The following is a 21,906-nucleotide window of genomic DNA, read 5'->3' as shown; positions in this document are numbered from 1 at the left end:
ATCTTTCTTCTTGTATTATAGTTTACAAGTCTTGATATTCTCTTTTATTTTTTTGAGGTGGGGAATCCAATGAAATGAAAGTGTGGGTTTTGATTGTCAGGTTTAAATTGGCATGATCAAAAATTTAAATTTGTCATATGTCTAAATTGGGGTTTTTCTTTTTAGATTTTTACCCCTGTTTTTGTACATATACTATCATTGAGAGAAGGAAAAAAAGAAAGTTCAAAGTATTGTGCTGGTTAACATTACTTTTGGCACTCACATCCTAATCACCCCAAACTCAAAAATTAAATTCATTCCATGAATCCATGCACTTGTTTCTTTAAACTTTTTTTCATCAGGTTTGAATAATACAAAATTTTCTTCTTGTTGGGGCACTTTTTATATAATGGTAGGAGAGGATCCAAGAAACTTGAAGCCTATCGCAGTGGTAAGAGGGAAAGTCACAAGAGGGACGTTGAAAAATTAGCTCAAACCCACCTTGGCACTCACTAGACCGGTCAAGAGTTAACTGAGGGTTCCTTTTTAATGTATGTATGTCAATGTGTGTATATATATGTGTGGCTTTGTTTAATTGGTTTTATAGAGTTTAGGTAGTGGAATTAGTGTAGAGAAATTAAAGTTCTCTTGTCCCATGCTTTTGTGCTATTTTGTAATCTCCTACTAGTGAAATTTTCTGTTGGACACTGTTTGTGGATGTAGGCCTAAAGCCGTACCATGTAAATCTTTGTGTTCCATGTGTGATTGTCTTTTCTATTTCTATTTGGCATAACATACTATTATTTTGTTCACACAACAAATAAGCATAAAATAACCTACTATTAGTTTGTTACGCAACAAATAAGCATAAAAGCTTCCACCAACTCAATAGTTTGTGATTGGAGCAATGTCTACTTATGAGATGAAGTTGCATTGTTGTAACGATTGAGTGCCCTGTTGGGCTTGGAAAGTGTGGTTGCAAATGTAGCTGTTTGTACTTTGGTAGCAGAGAGGTGGGGTTGTTTGAGTTTTGTTTTTGCTGGGCTGTTATTTGTGTCCAGCTTTGTTTGAAGTTTTTTCTTCTAGTGTTTTGATAAATAAAAATTATTTATTCATTAAAAAAATTCTCCTGAGGTTTGTTGTATTAATATATTTCTCTTGGGATGTTGGTTCAGCTAGTGACAAACAAAATTACCCAAGAACCCTAGTGATAAGTTGCTACATTTTTTATCATCTTGAAGTTGTGACATCAGCAGAAGAAATCAAGCCACTTGACAGTATCATTATCTTCAAAAGCAATGAGTAACTTGATCATCTTAAGCAGCCATCTAAACCACCTTCCTAACAAGCTTTATTGCTGCTTTTCACACAACCTTGTCAATTACTCAACTGTGCTCTTAGCATATTCATATTCCTCTTCCTCCTCAACTCTCATTTCTTCTTTCTCTAATGTCTTTCTAGCTAGAAACAGAATCTTTCTCTAATGTCTCTTTAATGCGCCTTAAAGAGAGAAAATTGCCTGCTGTACGAATCTATTGCCTTTCCCAATAATTTATTTTAAAATTTTTAAGGGCTTATTAGTTTTGAATTAGTTACCTTAAAAAATCAAAGAGCCACAACTATTAAATGAAAGAAAGAGGTCTTTGTCCTTGGAACAAGACCAAACTCCCATTGGAGCCGTTCTCTTCCTCGGCAACAGTATTAACCCAGACCCAGAGCGACGAGTCCGTACAAAAAGGATGCTCTTTCTCTAACTCTTCGACTGTATCCATTTTAATACAAAGAAATGGAGTATTATGGTTTCTTAACCTTCAATGCATCAGACATTTATGAATCGTTTTAACTTTATTTAGTTTTACTGATCCGTTAATGTTGATAATTGCTTTAGTTTGAGTGTTGTTGGTTTTGAAATTCAATTTGGATTACAAGAGTCTATTAATTTGTTTCCACCTAATTATTTTTTTATGTAATTTCTTAGCCCCCCAAGGAGCTTAAATATAATTGCAATCTTGTGATTTTGTTTTTCTAAAGGTGATACAATGAAGATTGAGGAAGCAAAGAGCACATTCTCCTAAGGAAATGTAAGTAAATTCTTTTTCCTTTCTTTTAGTGAATTTTCTTTTTTTGAATAATTTTAATATTATTTTTTCTATGATTAATGTTGCATGTTTGTTTTCTATTTGATAACAAGATAGCATCTTTTTTTTTTTTAATCTTTTTTGGCTTGAGAACAAGTTAATATCTTTATTTGATATCTAATTGTGTGGTCTTTTTTTTTTCTCCATTCTTTGAGGTTTGCATGTGAAACGATTTCTGGGTTTGTGAGGGTTTGTGAAATTGAAGGGTTTTTATTTTATTTTGTCCTGCAACAAAATATATATATAGTGGTACTTCATGTTGGTGCTTTTGCTCCTAAGATTGGCCTTTTGATTATGTTATAGTGATCTCCTCCGCTATTATTGACCCGTTGCAAGTTGAGAGCACAATTCAACTCTCCATCAACAATGAAGCAAAAGTAGTGTATTCCTAATGGAAGCATCATAGTAACAGAAGCAATTTTTCCTATATTCTGCAAGTCCTCCCTGTTGAAGAAAGAAAGAAAGAAAGGGGGGAGTTCATCAATATCAAATTATGAAGTTAAAGGAGAAAAATAAATTAAGTTGAAACTTGGAAAATGAAAAGCTATGTTACTTAGTCTGCCAGTTGTTCTACAATCCCACGACAGATACTACATTGCCACCACTATACCATGTGATTTCAACAGAAATCAATCTTCCACCGAAGTAATTCTCATCATGCACCATGCTTCCTGGCAATGGATGCCGCATTTTAGACTTCATAAATTCACAAGGTGTAAATTCACGAGATGTTGGCATGGGAGTCACAAAAACCTGCAAGTAAAATGTAAAATGAGCTTAAATCCTCATATAAACATTTTGTGCATTGTTTACATTGTTTTTAAAGTAAAACTTCCATTATCATTTTTAATAGTATCTCTAATACATTTACATTTTATTGCAGCTGTGCGGTATAACAATGTCCAAAGGATATAGCTTTCTTGATCAAATATCTGATGCTAAGGAGGCATGGAGAATTAGAGTGAGAATATGCAGAATGTGGAAAGCAGTGAATAAGAGAAGTGGAAATAACTTCATCAGTCTTGACATGATCTTTATCGATGAAAAGGTTATCATACTTGACAACAATAAAATGTTTGAATCTTTCAACTATTCGTTGTATTTGTAATATAATATATAAACTAACTTTTGACTTCCATTTTCCTTTTTACAGAAAAACTTAATGCATGCAATTGTAAGAAAGAATGTGTTTCAGAAATTTAGTACCATCCTACGTGAATGAGGAACCTTTGTCATTTCAAGCTTTAAAGTAATCGTGACAAATAAAGGTTATAGACCGGTTTCAAATGACTTGAACATCATTTTCTTCTTAACAACTTCGGTTAAGGAGTGCAATGAAGAAAGTGAACTCATACCTATGCATGCCTTTGAATTTGCAACATATGATTGTATCAACAATCGTTTGAATGACAATTCTTACCTAACAGGTAAATTATGTTTTACTTCACTTCTTCCCCATTTTAATTAATCAAAATTCATCCTTCGAACATTATTTTTTACGTGTACAAACTTGCAGATATGATTGGCAAACTTACTGCTGTTGGACCCATTGAACAAGTTCACTTTCACAACGGCTCTACAAATATAAGAAATCTCCAAATTCTACTACCTGAGTAAGGAACATTTCATTTTACTCCCATTTATCTCAAAATAATTCTTTTGTTTCTTCATGTGACTTTGTTTGCTATTCTGACAAAATTAAATGATAAAAGAAATATATGAATGTCTCTGAACCCATGCACTTTTATTTCTATTCATCTTCCTTCCAACTGGGTTTGAGCCCACCACCCTATTTATATGAAAAACTATTCTTTTTTAATATTTGAACTATAAATATCTACTTGAAAAGTACTTCTATCTCAGTTTGAACACTAATGACCAGATTGGACTTTTGAACCTGGCTGTGTTGCACATTTATGGTTATAGAGTTCAACTCTATTATAATTAATCGAATATAAATGTTAAGTTTTATTTCAGTAACATTCAATAATTATTATTAATTTTATAGTATGGATGGGAAGCCGGGTTGGTCCAGTCTTGCACACATTGTTAAGTTGACTAGGTACCATTTCTAAATGGAGTTTAGAGAGGGTTGCACTGAATATAATTCTATTTAAAAATTGAACATGAGATGCACATTGCACCCATCATAAAAGTTATACTTGAATTTCAAATTGCATATTTTGAAATCTTTCAGACTATTTAATGGAGATGGTTTCAGTAATATTGGACTCAATGCTACAATAGGTATTGGTTATGGCATGTGATTTTGGCAGGCCTGCCATGAAACCATGCTATTAAGTATCAAAACTTTGAAAATTATTTAATAATGTTCCCAATTCCTTTATGTGATCACTTATTGAACACGTTTATCTGTTAAGTATGAGTTTACTATGGTTCTATTATTCAATTAAATTTGTTTGTTTGAAGTAACTTCTTTCTCCTTTTAGGCTTCCTATGTGTTCCCTTTTACTTTACATGGTTGTGTAAATATAGAGGTGAATTGCTTATTCAAGTTTTCCACTCTTTCAATTATTAACACTAGGATTGTTTTTAACTACTGTATTTAATCATGAATGGTAGCAAGTCTCACATTTTAATGTCTTTTGAATGCTATAATGTACCATTAGGGACAAAGAGCTAAAAATATCATAGTGGGATGAAAGTGCTGAAACAATTACTGAAAACGACTTCAAAGAAGATGAAGGTCCTTATATAATCATTGTTACTTCAACAACTGTAAAAGCATTCTAAGGTATTGAAAGATAGGTAGTATATGTATATATAACACCTTTTATATAATAATAAAAAAAATGTGTATAACAAATTCTTCAATGTGTTTTATGGTTTTTTTAATAAGGCAAACTGAATCTTAACACCACAAGTGCAACTAAAGTTTACGTCAATTTGGACATTACAGAGGTTTCTGAGCTTATTGACAGGTTCATAAACATTTACTTTACTAATTCTCTATGATGGATTATGAATGGATTTTTTTAATTAAAAATTTTATCTCTTCCTTTCTTCAGATATAAAGTTGCTGAGGATGAATACGATAATGTTGTTCGATCTATTCCAGCACATGACAAAAAACCCAAATTTGAATCAGAATTGATATTGCAAACTACGATGTCATTGGCAGAAATTAAAGCACTGGAATGGGTGGAAGGAGTCAAGGTTTTCTTTATCTTGAACTATTTCAAATCTAAATCTTTATTATTCAATCAAAACTAACTAGAATGACTAATTTTGCAGGAAAGATTTTTTACCTGTTATGCGGATATTGTAAACATAGAAACAAAATTTGGGTGGAATTATATCTCATGTCAACTTTGCAAGCGAAAAGTAAAACAATAAAATAATATGTTTTGGTGCAGCAGTTGCAATTCTGAATCTCAGTTCCCTATGCCTAGGTGACTAAATTCTACATTGTTTATACTATATAACTGTTCAAATGACTGCATAGGAAAACAAAATGAAGCACACTTTCTAACTTCTCTCATTATTATATACAGTTACAAACTACAAATCCAAGTGAAGGATCATACTGGGATAGCTTCATTTGTTCTTTTTGATAAAGATACAGAAAAAATAATTCAAAAAACTGCTATGGAACTTTCTTCAAAAGTATCTAATCTAAATTCTTAACCACTTCCAATTTTATGCTTAAACATAATGTTTTTATTATACTAACAATTTATGGGCCTTACATCATGTTGTGCAGAATCAAGAGCCAAATAAATTACCTCAAGAAATTCAAAGCTTGCTTGGAAAATCTTATACATTCCAAATAAAAGTTGATGATTACAATGTCAAAGAGGGATGGGAAGTTTACACTGTCACAAGTGTCTTTAAATCTGAGCCTAACAAACACTCAGGAAATGTTGTTGCTGACAACATTCAGATTAAACCATCAGAAACACTGTTCAGCCATGACCAAACTATTGCAAACAATTCTATTGCTACTTCAGATATTAAATTACTTACAAGCTTGAAGGATGTAACCGATGACAACCTAATAGATGACATCTTTGGAAATACACAATTGGTAAGAAGACAAAAACTCATTATTAATTGCTTCATCATAACCTTTCTTACTAATAATGTTTTTTTGTTAACCTTATTAGAAATTTAAATATTTATGCACAATGAACAATGAATCTGAAAAATGTATTCTCCCCTTACTGTGCAGAAAGATCTTACAAAAAAAAGAACCTCCAAACAAACTTCAAACAACACAGGCAGCTCCCAGAATAAGAAGAAGAAGTGATTGCATATCACATGTCCTAATAATTTTACTTCTATTATGTAATACATGGAAAAATTAAACTTGTGTATTAAGTTGTGCATTTGTATAAACTGAGTTACTGCAACTTAACAATGGTGGTGGATTTTGTTTTGGTTATGATTTGGAAAGACTTGGAATGGTGCACTGGTTGTTTGGCACTGAATGTGTTTGTGTTTGCTATGTATTGGACAGCTTCTTATAAATTGTTTGAACTCCACACAATTTCAGCTGTACCATTTCATGATATATTATGATTGTTTACATTTCAGTTGATTTTATATCATATATACAAGAAACTTTTTACTATAATTAATCTCTACTTTGTTTTAATTGGAATTCTTACAATACAAATATGTAAGTACATATATGTAATTGCAGGTGCATCATTCAATGTCTTCTTCTATTTCTTCAGATATTCAGCTTTTATGTACTGCATATCAATCTTAGTACTTGTCACAATTACCCTTATAAGGGTAGTGTCATCAGTCCCCAAGCTAAAACTAGAGATATGGTCCATATGGAAACGGACAGAATAGTTTGACAAAGCATAATTTCATTCCTATCTAATTTTAGTATAAAAATAGTGAATATAGTCATAAATCAATGAGTTAGGTCCACTTTTGTTCTGTTGGTTTCTAATCGTTACAATGGAAGAACTTATAATTTATTGGAATAATGTGAGGGATATTTGGCAGCTCATAATAAAAGGAAATTATGCAAAAGCTTTATAGAATTATCATGATGCTGTCCAACTACAAATTGATCCATGTATATGTACAATAACATGGGCCTTATCCACACAGGGAACAGAAAATATGTGTAAGCTTTGGCATACCTCATTATTTTAGGGTGCTGAAATGCCTTCAAAAACCAAACTAATTCCCATTGGTTTTTACATTAGAATGAATTTTTTTTTTTTTTTTCCAATTAAGGAAATCATTCCGGACTACTATTCTTCAAACTTAAAGTAGTTAACAGTACTAAAATCATCCAACATAAAGGGATACACGTGTACCAGATAACTCTACTATTGCCTCTTTTATTTTCCACAAAATGATCAATGATAAAACCTGAATAGCAAAAAGTACTATTTACGTTAACTACTTAGCATGAAACTACCAGTTTGTGAAATTACAATTATGAAAAACTTATACATTGTAATCAAATTCACCAGAGAGAAACAACAATTAAACCCAGAATGTGGGATGATACCTTACCAAAGTATCTCACCGGATTTTCTGAGCAGCTTAAAATTGTCAAGAGAGCATATTCAAAAAGCCCCGATGTCTTGCCCTTCACGGCCTAAATTTCAACATTGAATAAGCACTTCTTTTCTTCGGGCAAAAGATTTTTTTTTTTTTTTTTATATAAATTAAAAAATACAAAAACAAAAATATAAAATTACTCAGAAAATATATATATATATATATATATATATATATATATATATTTATATACCTTTTTAAGTGAATTTCCATACATGTCATGGTAAGCAGAAATAATAGCAGCCAATTGTGCCCTGCTTCATTCACTGAATATGTGGATAAAGGTCTTCTCATCAGTTCCCAATTTCTTTTCCCCTGCTTTAAAAACAGCCTTTGAATCCTTCATAGCTATCTCTTTGTCAAATTCCAGGCCTTCATAACGGGGTGTGCTTACATATACTACCAAGAGCTACATCAAATATTTTGCATTAAGATATTGATGACTTCATTTCCTCTCATATCCTAAAAGGGATATTTTAAATTCGAAAATATCAAGCCACCCCTCATATACCAGATATTACATATATAGTTATATACTACTATACTATAAGTTAGTAATGCTGTTATAATTGCGCCTATCACTCCTACAGCATGAACTGCAAAACCCCAAAGCCAAGGAGCATTCAATGAACCGCACATCAAGTGTGCACTTTTGACCCTTTTTGGAAAATCCCAAAGGCCATAAAGTGTGCTTCTATTTCTTTCTTTCATATTTTTCCCATAAACCCTTTCAATTAGTCACTACATTTTCGTATTTTAGTGCTTCATGATCTCTGACTTTTGGTCATATTTTGGTAAAGCCATGTACTTCATTTCGATCATTGCTATTATAGCTGTCTAAATTTTGTAAAACAGAGACAATTTCCTAAAATGTTGCCTTTAAATTGTATATGATTAATTGATTATCATGTTCTCCGTTGATTATTTTTTTTTCAAATTTACTATATACAAAATATAAGAAATTGAAATAGCCATTGTTTGATTTAAAATTTGAAGTGACAACCTTTGTGCAATTGCACCACTCCAATGATTTGATCTAATAGCGTACATATTACTATTTTAAATTTTCAAAGTAATTTTGATTGTATATTATAAATATTACTCCGTATAAGAAAAAGCCTTTAAATACTTCAAAAATGCACTTCCAACTAGGCTGTGCTTGCACTTTCTGTGTAGAATCTGAAATGATTGTCATGTAATAATCATTTTGTAATATGTGTCTATAGTCATGGCAAAAGCTATGAGGATACAGGAAATATACAAATGAAAAGCCCTAGCTTTTCAACGCATGATGTCTCATATAGCTTTTCAACATGAGGTTCAATTAAGATTCAATGCTTTACATTTATTTTCGTTTTGGTTAATTCATTGAACTGGTTTGTCTTACATTCTTGGGATCCGAATGGTTGAGCACTTTCTACTACTGTCAATTATTAGGGGACTGAAACAGGAGTTCAATGGACTTAATTAAACACTAACATTAACTGTGAACTATTAATATTAACAGATGGAAACAATTAAATTAATTAAGAGCCAATTGCAATACAAAATTCTATATGAATTTAACAACTTCACCATCAAATTCATGTATAATCATCTCAAAATTCTTAAACACATTATTATTATGTATTGTTATTAAATATGATACTATGAACCTTAAAAAAATTATTTGCTTATAAATAGTATATCAAATGTTAACACACTATTTCAAACCAAAAAAAAAAAAATGAATACTTTAAAAAATCTTCCTAATGACATATTTGTTGAAATCTTTTCGAAAGTGGGCAAAGAATCCGCAACACTCCTGGGAAACATTAAGGTATAAAAAACTTTTTTCCCAATTTGTATCTACTTATTTATTTCCCTCTATTTAATTATGCAGTCTATTAACTTAATTTTTCCCTTTTTCTTAATTAGTTGCAAACGCTTCAACAAGTTAACGGAAAACAAGTTAGTTCTCCAACAAATTAAACTGACACCATATTTCAACCACCCAGCTCTACTACATGACAAAGAAAAAATCCTAGTTTTTTCATGTTATGAAGCTGAAAATCCCGATGCGCTACTGATAGTGGGAAGCTACAAATACTTTTTGAATGAACAAGTCGATGAAGGAAAAAGTTAATTGAAAAAACTCTTCCATGTCCCAATTTTATTGCAGCTTATATTCATGGAATCATGCTACTTTGGGAGTCAAATACGAAAGGCGTTGATAACCTTTTGGAAATTTTAAATGATGAACATGGGAAGCACGGGCTTCTAAAATGCCGTAAAATGCTTCGACTACTTGCTACGGGAACCACCCTGTATAAAATTCCAAACTTTCAAGCATGCCACAAAATTGGAATGGGACATTGGAACCGAGATGAACCTTATCCTTACGGTTACGAAGAATTTGTGCTTACATGCAAAAGATGCTCAATTGACCTTGAAATGTTTAAGTTGGTGCATAGGCTTCTTTAATTCTCTTTTATTTTATTTTTTCCCCCTCATTGTAGCATCACTTAAATTATAAGATGTGAAAGTTCAAAAACGTGTATAAACACCCTTGAACGTTTAGACCCCCAAATTACAACTTAACCAATTCAAGCAATATGTCAAACAACAAGTGTGCGGAAACTTAACATAAGCTATAATATGGAATTGGTTAAAAACTATCTAAGCCAAAACAAAATACAATCCACAGCAGATAATAAAAAGGCAAAGATAGAGAGGAAGGAAGATGCAAACACAAAGATAACACGCGATGTGTTATCGAAGAGGAAACCAAAGCCCTCGGCGTAAAACCTCTCCGCCGCCCTCCAAGCGGTAAACAATTCACTAGAAAATACAGTTGGGATACATGGACAGCAATAGACCCTCCAAGCTTCTTGCTCCAACGAGGTTGCGTCGAACCTTTTTCTTTTCTAGCTTCCCGGATTCCGCTACTAGACCGTAGCATCAACCAATGAAGATTGGTTCCTTCCTAACTGCTTCCCAAAAATCCAAACAGCTCTCTCACGATAATGATAATGGTAAGAATCAGGTTTGGTATAATGTCTCTCAAGGATTTGACAATGGAGAGGAAGAGAGTTGAGGAATTTGAAGAGACTCTAATGTATAGATTGTGGGTGAATCAATCTGGTTTTTCTTTAGGGTTTCTCTCTCAAAATTCTCTCTAGAAGCTCTCTCACAATCGTGGGTAAAAGGGGTATTTATACTGGAGTGGGAGAGGAATGTGAAACGTCAGGTTTTACAAAACAGGGGTGGCTCGCGGCTTGACTAAGTCGCGAGATCCAGTCGCGAGATAACCGTATGGCTGGTTGTCCTGTTTTGTCCTGTAGTGCTCCAGCTTGCATGACTGTTCACCTTCCAGCATGCTTGGCACGTGTGCTGCGTCTGGCGGCTTGAAGCCGCGAGTCACCCGCGAGGCCCAGCCGCGAGTCTCTGTTTTCTTGCACACTCTTGAGCAATCTTCACTCTATCTCACTCACTACCCTTACATCAAACCCACCTAAATACAGGGTTACTAAATGCTGAATTACAAGCAAATTTGGCATGGAATAAAGCCAATTAGATGGTTGAATAAATTCAACCTTACAAGATGCAATATTCTGTTTTTTTTATTAATTGTATGTTAAGCTTGGAAAAAGTTTAAAAATTATGATTTCCTTAATGGTTTGTAAAAAGGAATGCTTATCGATTGTGGAAAATTCAAAGTGTGATGAACCTTATCCTTCTGATTATCAAAAATTTGTCGTTACATCTCATTGAAACTTCATCTCTCTGCCTATAATTCTCCCGTCCCCACTCCCTCTGATGTAAACATTGGTCTGTAAAGTATAAGGCTTCCCAAATGTTGTCCCAAGGAATTCAGTGTCTACTTCATCATGGAAACCTGGATGAGCTTCATTGTTGGAGGATCTGCCATTGCCCAATTTAGTATACAATTACACTAATCAAATTATAATTAAAAAATCTAGTTCCTTTAAAAAATTATTATACTTGTCAATACACATAAATTTTAATTACTTTTAAAAAATTGAGTCTTTCTTAAGAATAGTAAAATTAATACCACTTATTATTTGGTCCAAATTCTGACATAGAAAGCTGTAATGACTCCTGCAGTGTAACCAAGTTGAAACTTAATGGAGCCACCAAACTAGCCAGATCGAAATGGACGTACAGACTTGAACCCACTTCATGTTATGAAAAACCAAGCAATAAAATGGAGAATAGTTAATAAAAAATCAGGATGTGCACAAAGAAATTTAAGAGCTATATATTAAGTATACATAATGAGACTGAGTAAGACCTGAGGTACGATCAACCCAGATGGTTAATGCATTTTGGCCAAAGTTTTGATGCGAAGGACCCCAGAGGTTTTTATATCCTTTGTAAAAACTCATGGAGTTGAACCTACAGCTTCGCCAGTAGCCAGGTGAAGGTGGCCACTAAGCATTGCTTGAAGGGACAAAAAAGATCAAAAGTAGGAAAAAAAAGAAAGCCATGAAGAGGGGAAGAAAGATGAATGAAAGGAAGCTATAATGTGGAGAAAGTAGGATGATTGTGATTGTGCATGAAAGGTGAGAAAATGAGACAGAGGACTTCCAGAATTGAGACAAGGTGTACATGAAAGAAGAGTATGGCATTACTATTCGATATAAATAACAGGATTAGTGGGTCCCTCTAAGAGAGGTACAAGCAAATGACTCATGAGGAAATTGATTATTATTAGGACTCAAAACCAATCAAATTGCTCACAATTAAAAGAAAACCTGAAAAGCTCTAGAGCTCTGCACAATAATAGACTTGGTAACATTAAGTACAGTAATACTAGTAAGTAGTAAATGTATGAACCATTTCTCAAAACGAATTTTTTTGTTCTTTTCTTTCTAAAACTACTTTCTTTCATGCTCTTAATGAAAAGAACAACCTGTTATCTTTGTTTGCATGGTTGGAAACCTACGAAAAGAAGTTGCAATGAAATGCATAAGTACTGGTAGTAGATTTTCAGAGTACGTGTAGTTCTCAATGAAACGCAGAAGTACTGGTAGTACATTTTCAGAGTACTGGTAGTAGAGAGACTTGAGATTGGGAGTAGAGAGAACGAAGACTTCTAAGATTGAGAGTGAGATTTTGATTTAATATTGAGAAGTGAAAACAGATCTGAGATGGTATTGAACTCCTTGAAGACTTAGGTTTGCGTGTGGATTCGGTGGAACAGTGTTTGAGATGGGATTTCCCTTTCGATCTTAGCCGTTTTGAGCTTCTGTATTCTGGTGATTTGATCTTTGCTTTTGCCGATTTAATTTTTGCTTTTACAAACTCAGTTTCACGTGCTCACCTCAAGAACCGAGAGATATATATCTTCTTTTTTTTTCCTTTACTCTTAAACTTTCGGTCGGGTCGGGTTATACGGATTTTCAAACCCTTAACCCACTGTCCAAACAGAATATTCAGGTTTACTAAGAAAACAAACCAAATCCAACTGATCAAAGGCTTCGGGTCAACCCACTGGTCTAAGGGTCTGTCGGATTCGGCCTTAAAACAAGCCCACCTCCCCATCGAAGCAAATTAAATTAATAAGATAAATTAAAGTCACAATATTGTTAACAACATACTTCATAATTACCTTATTCATATGATAAGTTATTAACGGTAGTCAAGAAAGTAATGTTACTGTCCTAACGATGACTCCAAAAATCAATAACAATTTACTAACTCAATAATTGTAAAAAATATTTATAGTGTAACATTGCTCTAATTTAATAAGAAAATTTTAATGATTCTTTTCTTTTTCGTGTCATAAAAGAAGAAAAATTATTGAATACATTGGAAGTATCATAAAAACGTATTGCTAAGTTTTGTGAATGAAATTTTCTGGTTAATAATATGAATTTAAACTTAACTGAGCATTTTAAACATAAATAAACTCATGATTTATAATATATCCATTCCCATGCGGTAGCACGGGTTACATACTAGTAATAATAATAAAAGCATTGGAAGTTTCTTGTAATTTTTCCAACAGGAGCTTTGAAATTTAGTCCTCTTTTATCAGTTCCAAATTATAAAAGTCCCCTACTCAGTCTTCTCTCCATCTCTCGTCAGCTTCAAATTTCATATTCAATTCCATTTCTTTCTAATTCGACGCATATTCAAAACTACGCAATTCAGGTTGGGAATCAAGTATTTTCTTCTTCCTTTAATTTATTTTCTTTTGAATCTTTCTTCAGTTCTAAACTAATTCTAATTGATTAATAATTTTTGCTTTTGGTTTTTTTAAATTTTGCATGCAGATCCATTGTTAGGCACAACAAGTTCTTCTTCTTCTTTTCTCTCCCCTATTATCAATAATTCTCATTCTCTTACAATTTCTATGTTGTTTAGAAATCTATAACTCTCTTTTATTTTATTTTATTTCTTATCACTTAAGCAATTTGACGTTCGTGAAATCCATAGTAGAAGTCTTTATCAAATCTCCCATCCAAAGTATTATAGGTATGCGTTTCTCTTCTTTGTGGTTTTTCTGTGTGTGTGTGTGTGTGTTTTTTTTTTTTTTTTTAATTTTTTTTTAAATTTAAGGTTTTGCTTATGAGTCATAAATGCAATTTTAAATACATTAAATTTATTATATAAATCTTTATAAATATACTAGCCTCTGAGCACATGCGTGAGCGCGTGCTCAGAGGCTTTTTTATTTTTTAGATAAGGGTTAATTTAAAGCATTTATTATAATTTGGGATTACTACATTTTTCAATCACAAAAAAAACCTAGGGGTGTGATGAGTATCATGTGTGGAGAAATAATCTTTCATTACACCCCTAGATTTTTTTTGATTGGAAAATGTAGTAATCCCAAATTATAATAAATGCTCTAAATTAACCCTTTCTCAAAAAATAGAAGAACCTCTAAGCACGTGCGTGAGTGCATGCTCAGAGGCTAGTCCAGTATAACAGTTATATACAACATTCGGTTGATATAAAAGAAAATTTAAATAGTATTAATTTCTTACAACACCAAGAATACCGATTGAGAAGTCCACATATTATCTAAGATTAATATCAAGCGATGTAATTTTTTATTTGGTGCATCTATTATTTTTTTTAACCCAATCCCAAAAGTTATGGATTTGTTCAAAAGCATATTGTTTTTTTGAACCCAAGCCCAAATGTTTTTCTTCAGTTCAGTTATCTTTATCACAATAAATTTAAAGATACACACATAAACTTCATTTGAAGTACGCATAAACCGCAAATTAAAATTAATGAAATTTTCAACATTAAAAAGAAAAAAAGAAAAGCACTACACTTCTGGAGCATCTACACATAAGTATTAGACATGAAAAACATTGCACAGGTTGTAGTAGCCTTCAACCACAACTTAGTATTTTCTACAAAATTAAGATAGTTTTACAAATACCACCTTCAACCACTACAACTTAGTATTTTCTACAAAATTAAGATAGTTTTACAAATACCACAGCCAAGATCCATAGGGTCATAGTAAAAAATACCAAATACGGAGTACATGCTAATACATCACTTTAGCTCAAAGTCATGGATCCTTAAACTCTCTAAGGCACTCTTCCTCTTCATTAGGGTTGTCTCAAATTCTGAATGCTTGAAATCCAAAACTTAGCTACATCATTCCATTAAATTGACTACTTGTATATTTTCACTAAAGAATACCAAATTGCAAACTCAATATCACATACAACATCAATTAAAAAATATACTAAGCAAAAAAAAACCTAACAAAATGACAATTCTTCATATTGACTTACCTCAAGGCTGTAAAATATATATCCGGTGGGATCTTCAGCTTTTCTCATAAAAAAGAATGCATTTGAAGATGATAGAAAAGATTGGAGGTTCTTATGTAATTCTTCTTCTTCTTCTTCTTTAATCCCTCTGAAGTCATAATCTTAGTCAACCAATGCACCCCTTGGGCAAGTCCTTCAAATAAGAATATATATCATAAAGTTTATAAATGCATATAAAACCAAAGTAACGGTAAGTGTTCACATTGAGCCAAATTAACACCAATCGGATTTTTCGATCTACAAACTAAAACTTGTATATAGAAAAATCACCAAAACTCTCTATCTCAAATTCATTTTCTCTTGAACACAAACTTTTTGATTTTGTAATATATAATACATGACACACATATGACATAACATAAAAAAAAAAAAAAAATATATATATATATATATATATATATATACTTGAATTCCAATAGCAAAAAAATGAAGGTTTGAAAACACACACACACACTCACAAAATCTGTAACCTCTAAACACCCACCCCACCAATTAAACCCCTTGGCTGGAACTCAAATTCTGTTCCCATATTTGTGCAATGATGAAATCCTAAAGCAGCCTCCATTACGGGCTTATGACCATATCAAATTAGCCACTATGAACACTAACCAATAATCCTCCATAGCCCACAAACCACGGTCAACCTCTCTATTCAATTAACTGTTTGAAACTATTTTTTTTTTTTTTTTTTTGAGAATGAATTGAATGTTTGAAACTTGAAAGGGTGGAGAGCTATATATTTTGATAATGGTTTAAGTTGGGATAGATTTTTAACTTCTTTCAGTTTTTTTAGTAAGTAGATTCGATATTCTTGTTAAAGATCTAAACGTGGTATTTAAAATTTGAGAGATGTTACATCCACAACATTTTTACAACATTTTCACAACAAATCATAGGTGGTTAGTTGTTATTGGTTCAAATTTGAACCTAACACTAAGATTACTTTTTTACACCAACAATAACAACCAATAATAATCTTCCACTTAGGATTTGTTGTAAAAATGTTGTGAAAATATTGTGGACATATTATTTCTCTTGAAATTTTATGATGTTTTTAACTTCAGTTTTTTTAGTCGTAGTTATCTAAAAGTTTTGTTAAATATTTGAAAGTAGGGTTTTTTTTTGGATAAATTTGAATGTGGGTCTTTTTTTTTTAGGGAATTTTTTTTTTTTTTGAGAATTTTTCAGGGAAAAGTTGAACATGGGTTTTTTTTTGGATAGAAGTTGAACGTGGGTTTGAAATTTCAATGTGGTATTTGAAAATTTTTGGATTTCTTTTGGATATGATTGATTTCTACTTTTTAGTATTTTTTTCTGAAAAAAAAAAAAGATTTAGGGAAAAAAAAAGAAAAACCAAACGTGAGATGAGATTGAGGGAAAAAAAAAAAAAAAAAACTAAAGAAAGAAAAGTGAAAACGTGGAGTAATGCTTGGAGTTTTTTTTGTTGAGAAAAGAGTAATGCTTGGAGTTAAACGTGGGAGTTAAATATTGCCTATTAGTAGGCAATGTTATAGGTGAGAGTTAAAGATGTATTTTTATTATGTTATATTGGGAGTTATAGTTACATTTTTACCGAATTGTTCTTTAGTTTTGTCTCTATTTAAACATAGGGGTGTAGGGACTTTTTTGAACTAAAAAATGAGGAATCCAAATAGAGAAATCTTTATTATGTTATAGTGGGAGTTATAGTTACATTTTTACCAAATTGTCATTTAGTTTTGTCTCTACTTAAATATAGGGGTGTATAGACTATTTTGAACTAAAAAATGAGAAATCCAAATAGGGGAAGCCTCTTAAATAATAGTATTATGTTATAGTGGGAGTTATAGTCACATTTTTACCGAATTATTCTTTAGTTTTGTCTCTACTTAAACATAGGAGTGTAGGGGCTTTTTTGACCTAAAAAATGAGGAATCTAAATAGGGAAAGCCCCTTAAATAATAGTATAGTTTTTACCAAATTGTCCTTTAGTTTTGTCTCTACTTAAACATAGGGGTGTAGGAGCTTTTTTGAACTAAAAAGAATAAGGAATCCAAACAGAGAAAGCCTCTTAAATAATAGTATAGATACTCTTTACCTATTTATTATTTAAGAATTATCAAATTTTGTATTCACTCCTACAACAAAGGTTTAATTTGTATTTGTGTAATGTTTGAATGTGCGTTATTAGATTAAATTGATTTTCTTGAGTAGTAAAATTTTTATGATACTATTTCTCATTTTTAATTTTGTTGTTAATGATATTATATATGTGCGAAAGAAATTGTTCAACATTATGAGCATGTAAATTAAAAAAAAAAAAATTCTCCGCAATTAGTCCTTATTTTTGGTTTTTACTAATAGTAATATCCATACCTATATTTATCACTCACAACACATTTGAATAGTATCCATGATTTTGTTTTTTTTTTTTTAACATAGCATGTTATGAATATCAACAACATATTTCTTCACAAGATTGCTATTAGCAAGTAATATTAAATCTACATCATGAAAAGGAATTCACATCTCAATATGATCATGCAACTTTGCTTGAACTAATAATTTTTTCTAACAAATTGCCTATATCATTTTTATTCATTAGGACTCCTTTAATATTAAATTTTCATGACTCTCCACTCATTCGTAAGGAGATCCTATTTAGATAAAAGAGGCCATTAGTGTATCAAAACATAAATCTAAATAAAGGTTTAAAAAACAAAATACCATGTAGTCTATACTCTTCAAGTGCATAACACATTTTAGATCTAACTACAAATATTCTAGCAAATGAAAAATCTCTGGTTAAGTTTCCTTAGATTTTTAATTATTAAATTTAGGAATTTCTTTTTATATAAATATGTTGTGTGATTGCTTGAATCCAAAGAACAATACTTTATATATAATTTAGATTACTTAATATACAATTTAGATGAGACTCAAGTGAGTATTAATTTATTATTTTTCAATAAAATTAGTTTAAAAGTTTATAGCCAAAACCATGCAATGCATAAGAATAAATCCAGTTAAAAATGAAATTTCAAAACTAAATCTCATATTTGCATGATTTTTCTTATTTTACTTTAACAATTAATTTTTTAATAAATATGTAAATAAACTCTTTACTTGGGTTAAAAAGCAGTGTAAAATGATCTTTGTAGTTGGTGAAAAAATAAAGCAATATAAACAGGACTTCACTGGTCAATGGAAAGTTTTAGGACTTCCTTGTGTTCCTCGTTGCAATGCTTGAATTTTTAATAAAAAGAAAAAGGGTAAATTTCACTAACTACCCCTGAGGTTTGGGCAAATACCAAAGAGGTCCAGAAGTTTTCAAAACCAACCCTTTCAATCCTTTATGTCCAAACGGACCTTTAACCTCTCCTCTCATCCCTTTCTCTATCTATCTCTCCTCTTTCTTGAGTGATAAAAATAGAAACTCCCCTGTAATTTTCTCAGTAAACAAACAGGGAAAGAAAATGCTTGAATGAATCCAACAATCAAAACAGAAAACACACAACAAAAATCACAAATCCATCAAGAATTGTGACCAAAAAAAAAAATCAGCCTCTCAACTCAAAATCCTAATCCCAAAACCAAACCCAATAAATCAAAACCTCTCTTTAACCAAAAACCCAAAACATCTTCTCAAATTCACAAACACTGCTCACTCCATCACCAAAACCCCTTTACCAATGGCTCTCAAGCTCAGCATCTTCATCAACAAAGAGAAAATCTTTGCTCAAACCACAACAAACCCACAAAACCTTTGCTCAAACCAAAGCAAACCCACCTTGCCGATCCAAACCAAAATACACAAACCTCCACTGCCGACCCACCGCCGATCCAAACCAAAATCCATACCTCTGCTGCTAACCCACAAATAACCCAAACCAAAATCCACAAACAACCTCCATCACTGACCCACAAATAACCCAAACCAAAATCCAAAAACAACCTTCACCGCTTCCACACCAAAACCTATGAACCACTGCTAACCCACAGCACGACACCACCGAAAGACCACGAGAACCATTACCAATCCACGCCGAAACTCGCAAACACTGTTTACCCATAGCTCGACGTTGCCAAAGACCACGAGAACCAACACCGATCCACACCGAAACCCATGAACGCTGTTGACCCACACCACAGCGCCATCGCAAAGACCACGAGAGAGAAGAAAGGGACAAGAGAGTCAAAGAAAGGTATGAGAGTGGAAGAAGGTTAAGGCAGTTAGAAAGATTGGGAAGAAAGGTTTAAGAGTGGAAGAGGGACGAAGGATTCAGAGAGGGTGAGAAGAAAAAGGGATGAGAGAAGAAAGGTTTGAGTGAGTGTAAAAGTTAAATAATGGCGTTAGGTCCGTTTGGACTTAAGGACTGAAAGGGTTAGTTTTGAAAACTTCTGGACCTCTTTGGTATTTCCCCAAACCTCAGAGGTAGTTAGTGAAATTTACCCAAAAAAAAAACCCATCCAATGGGTGAAAAAGTAATATGAAAAGAAATTTATAGTAGGTGATAAAAATAAATAATAAAAACAGAACTTTCATTGCCCACGCACAACTTTTAACGTTACTTTTGAAAATGCGGCCAAAAAATTTAAAAAAGAATAAGAAAAAAAGGGCGAGTTTCGCTCCTCACTAGGAAGTTTGGAGTGTAAGCACTCAGAAACAAATAAAATAATAATAATAACAACAAAAAAGCACTGGAAGTTTCTTGTAATTTTCTCAAAAGGAGCTCTGAAATTTGAGTACTCTCTTACTAGTTCCAAATTTCAAAAGTCCACTTCTTAGTCGTCTCTCTGTCTCTCATCAGTTTCAAATTTCAGATTCAATTCCATCTCTTTCCAATTCGACGCATATTCAAAACTACGCCAATTCAAGTATTTTCTTCTTCCTTTAATTTATTTTCTTTTTAATCTTTCTTCAGTTCTAAACTAATTCTAATTGATTAATTTTTGTTTTTGATTTTTTTAAAATTTGCATGCAGATCCATTGTTTCTAATGGCTTTAATTGACATGGAAACTGCTTTGTTATCTTTCCCAAGTTCTTCTTCTTATTCTTCATCTTCTACTGGCAGATGGAAGTATGATGTCTTCATCAGTTTCAGAGGCGAGGACAACCGCAACACATTTGCAGACCTTCTATATGATGCCTTCAAAAGGGAAGGCATTATCGCCTTTAAGGACAATGAGAAACTTGAGAAAGGAAAAACTATTTCGCCAGAGCTTTCAAATGCAATAGAAAAATCGAGATATGCTGTTGTCATCTTCTCAAAAAACTATGCATCTTTGACTTGGTGCTTAAATGAACTTGTAAAGATTGTTCAGTGCGAGAAAGAGAAAGTTTGGCCTGTTTTTTATGATGTGGAGTCATCCGATGTACGGAAACAAAAAGGAACCTTCGAACATGACTTTATCAAACATGAACAAAATTTCAACGAGGACTGGGTGAAAATGTGGAGAGTTGCTTTGAGTCAAGTTGGCGAAATCGTTGGATGGCCTGTAATAAATAGGTAATTTTTATTTGCTGCATTTTTTTCTTTTTAATATTCAGATGACCCACTTCATATATGTAGCGTCATTTTGAATCTTAAGCAGATCGGCATTCATGTTTGTATTTCTATAAGTTTTATCTTGAGTCAATTAGTTTACACGGTTTTGTTTCAATAAACGGAATTGAAAACCAAATATGTACCATGTTCTCTCTTCATTGCAGGCCCTGGTCACAGGTTATCAGAAGCATTGTTAGAGTAATATCGCATAAATTGAATGATGATACATTCTCAGATATTGATGAGGGTCTAATAGGATTAGATTCTCGAGTGCTGGAGTTGGAGTCATGTTTAAATGTAGGGTCAAACGATGTTCGCTTTATAGGGATTTGGGCGATGGGGGGAATGGGTAAGACAACTCTTGCTTCGGTTGTTTATCATATGGTTTCTAAAGAATTTGAAGCTTGTAGTTTTATTGCAGATGTTAGGGAACTTTCTGAAAAACATGGTTTAGTTTTCCTACAACAGAAACTTGTTTCTGACATTTTGAAGGAAACAGATTTGAAAGTAAAAGATACTTTAGATGGAATTTGTGTGATCAAAAATAGATTTCGTCATAAAAAGATTCTACTTGTTCTTGATGACGTACATGAATCAGACCAGTTAGATATGTTAGCTAGGAAGCACGATTGGTTTGGTCCTGGCAGTAGAATTATCATAACAACAAGAGATGAGCATGTGTTGAAGGAACACGAAGTAAATCAAATATATGAAGTTAAAGGATTGAATGGTGAACATGCACTTCATCTTTTTTGTTTGAAAGCTTTTAAAAGTAAGCATGTCCCAGACGATTATTTAAAACTATCCAAAGATTTTTTAAATTATGCTGGTGGTCTTCCTTTAGCTCTTAAGGTTTTTGGTTCCTTTTTGTATGGAAAAAGTATTGTTGACTGGAAAAA

At 32.4% G+C, this 21,906-nt stretch overlaps 1 protein-coding gene, 1 long non-coding RNA gene and 1 pseudogene across 2 annotated transcripts in view; 1 reads left to right on the top strand and 2 right to left on the bottom strand.

Annotated features, from left to right (window-relative positions):
* LOC115952648 overlaps positions 1 to 6,568 on the top strand; it is a 34,815-nt gene extending 28,247 nt beyond the window's left edge. The window contains exons 15-26 of the mRNA XM_031069833.1: positions 396 to 530; positions 2,011 to 2,060; positions 3,001 to 3,165; positions 3,271 to 3,544; positions 3,634 to 3,730; positions 4,748 to 4,872; positions 4,978 to 5,059; positions 5,147 to 5,294; positions 5,373 to 5,530; positions 5,633 to 5,744; positions 5,842 to 6,165; positions 6,310 to 6,568. The gene's annotated coding sequence lies outside the window, so the exon portion shown is untranslated. The remainder of the gene's footprint in view (positions 1 to 395; positions 531 to 2,010; positions 2,061 to 3,000; positions 3,166 to 3,270; positions 3,545 to 3,633; positions 3,731 to 4,747; positions 4,873 to 4,977; positions 5,060 to 5,146; positions 5,295 to 5,372; positions 5,531 to 5,632; positions 5,745 to 5,841; positions 6,166 to 6,309) is intronic.
* Positions 1 to 21,906, bottom strand: part of LOC115951470 — an 82,433-nt pseudogene that overhangs the window by 54,345 nt on the left and 6,182 nt on the right.
* LOC115952934 lies at positions 14,912 to 15,152 on the bottom strand. Its single transcript, XR_004083598.1, has 2 exons — positions 15,079 to 15,152; positions 14,912 to 15,023 (listed from the first exon to the last, which is right to left on the bottom strand). It is a non-coding gene; the product is annotated as an uncharacterized LOC115952934 (long non-coding RNA).

This window comes from Quercus lobata, chromosome 7 (genome assembly GCF_001633185.2).
Source record: "Quercus lobata isolate SW786 chromosome 7, ValleyOak3.0 Primary Assembly, whole genome shotgun sequence".
Taxonomy (NCBI): domain Eukaryota; kingdom Viridiplantae; phylum Streptophyta; class Magnoliopsida; order Fagales; family Fagaceae; genus Quercus; species Quercus lobata.
This window is presented reverse-complemented; position numbering and strand designations above follow the sequence as displayed.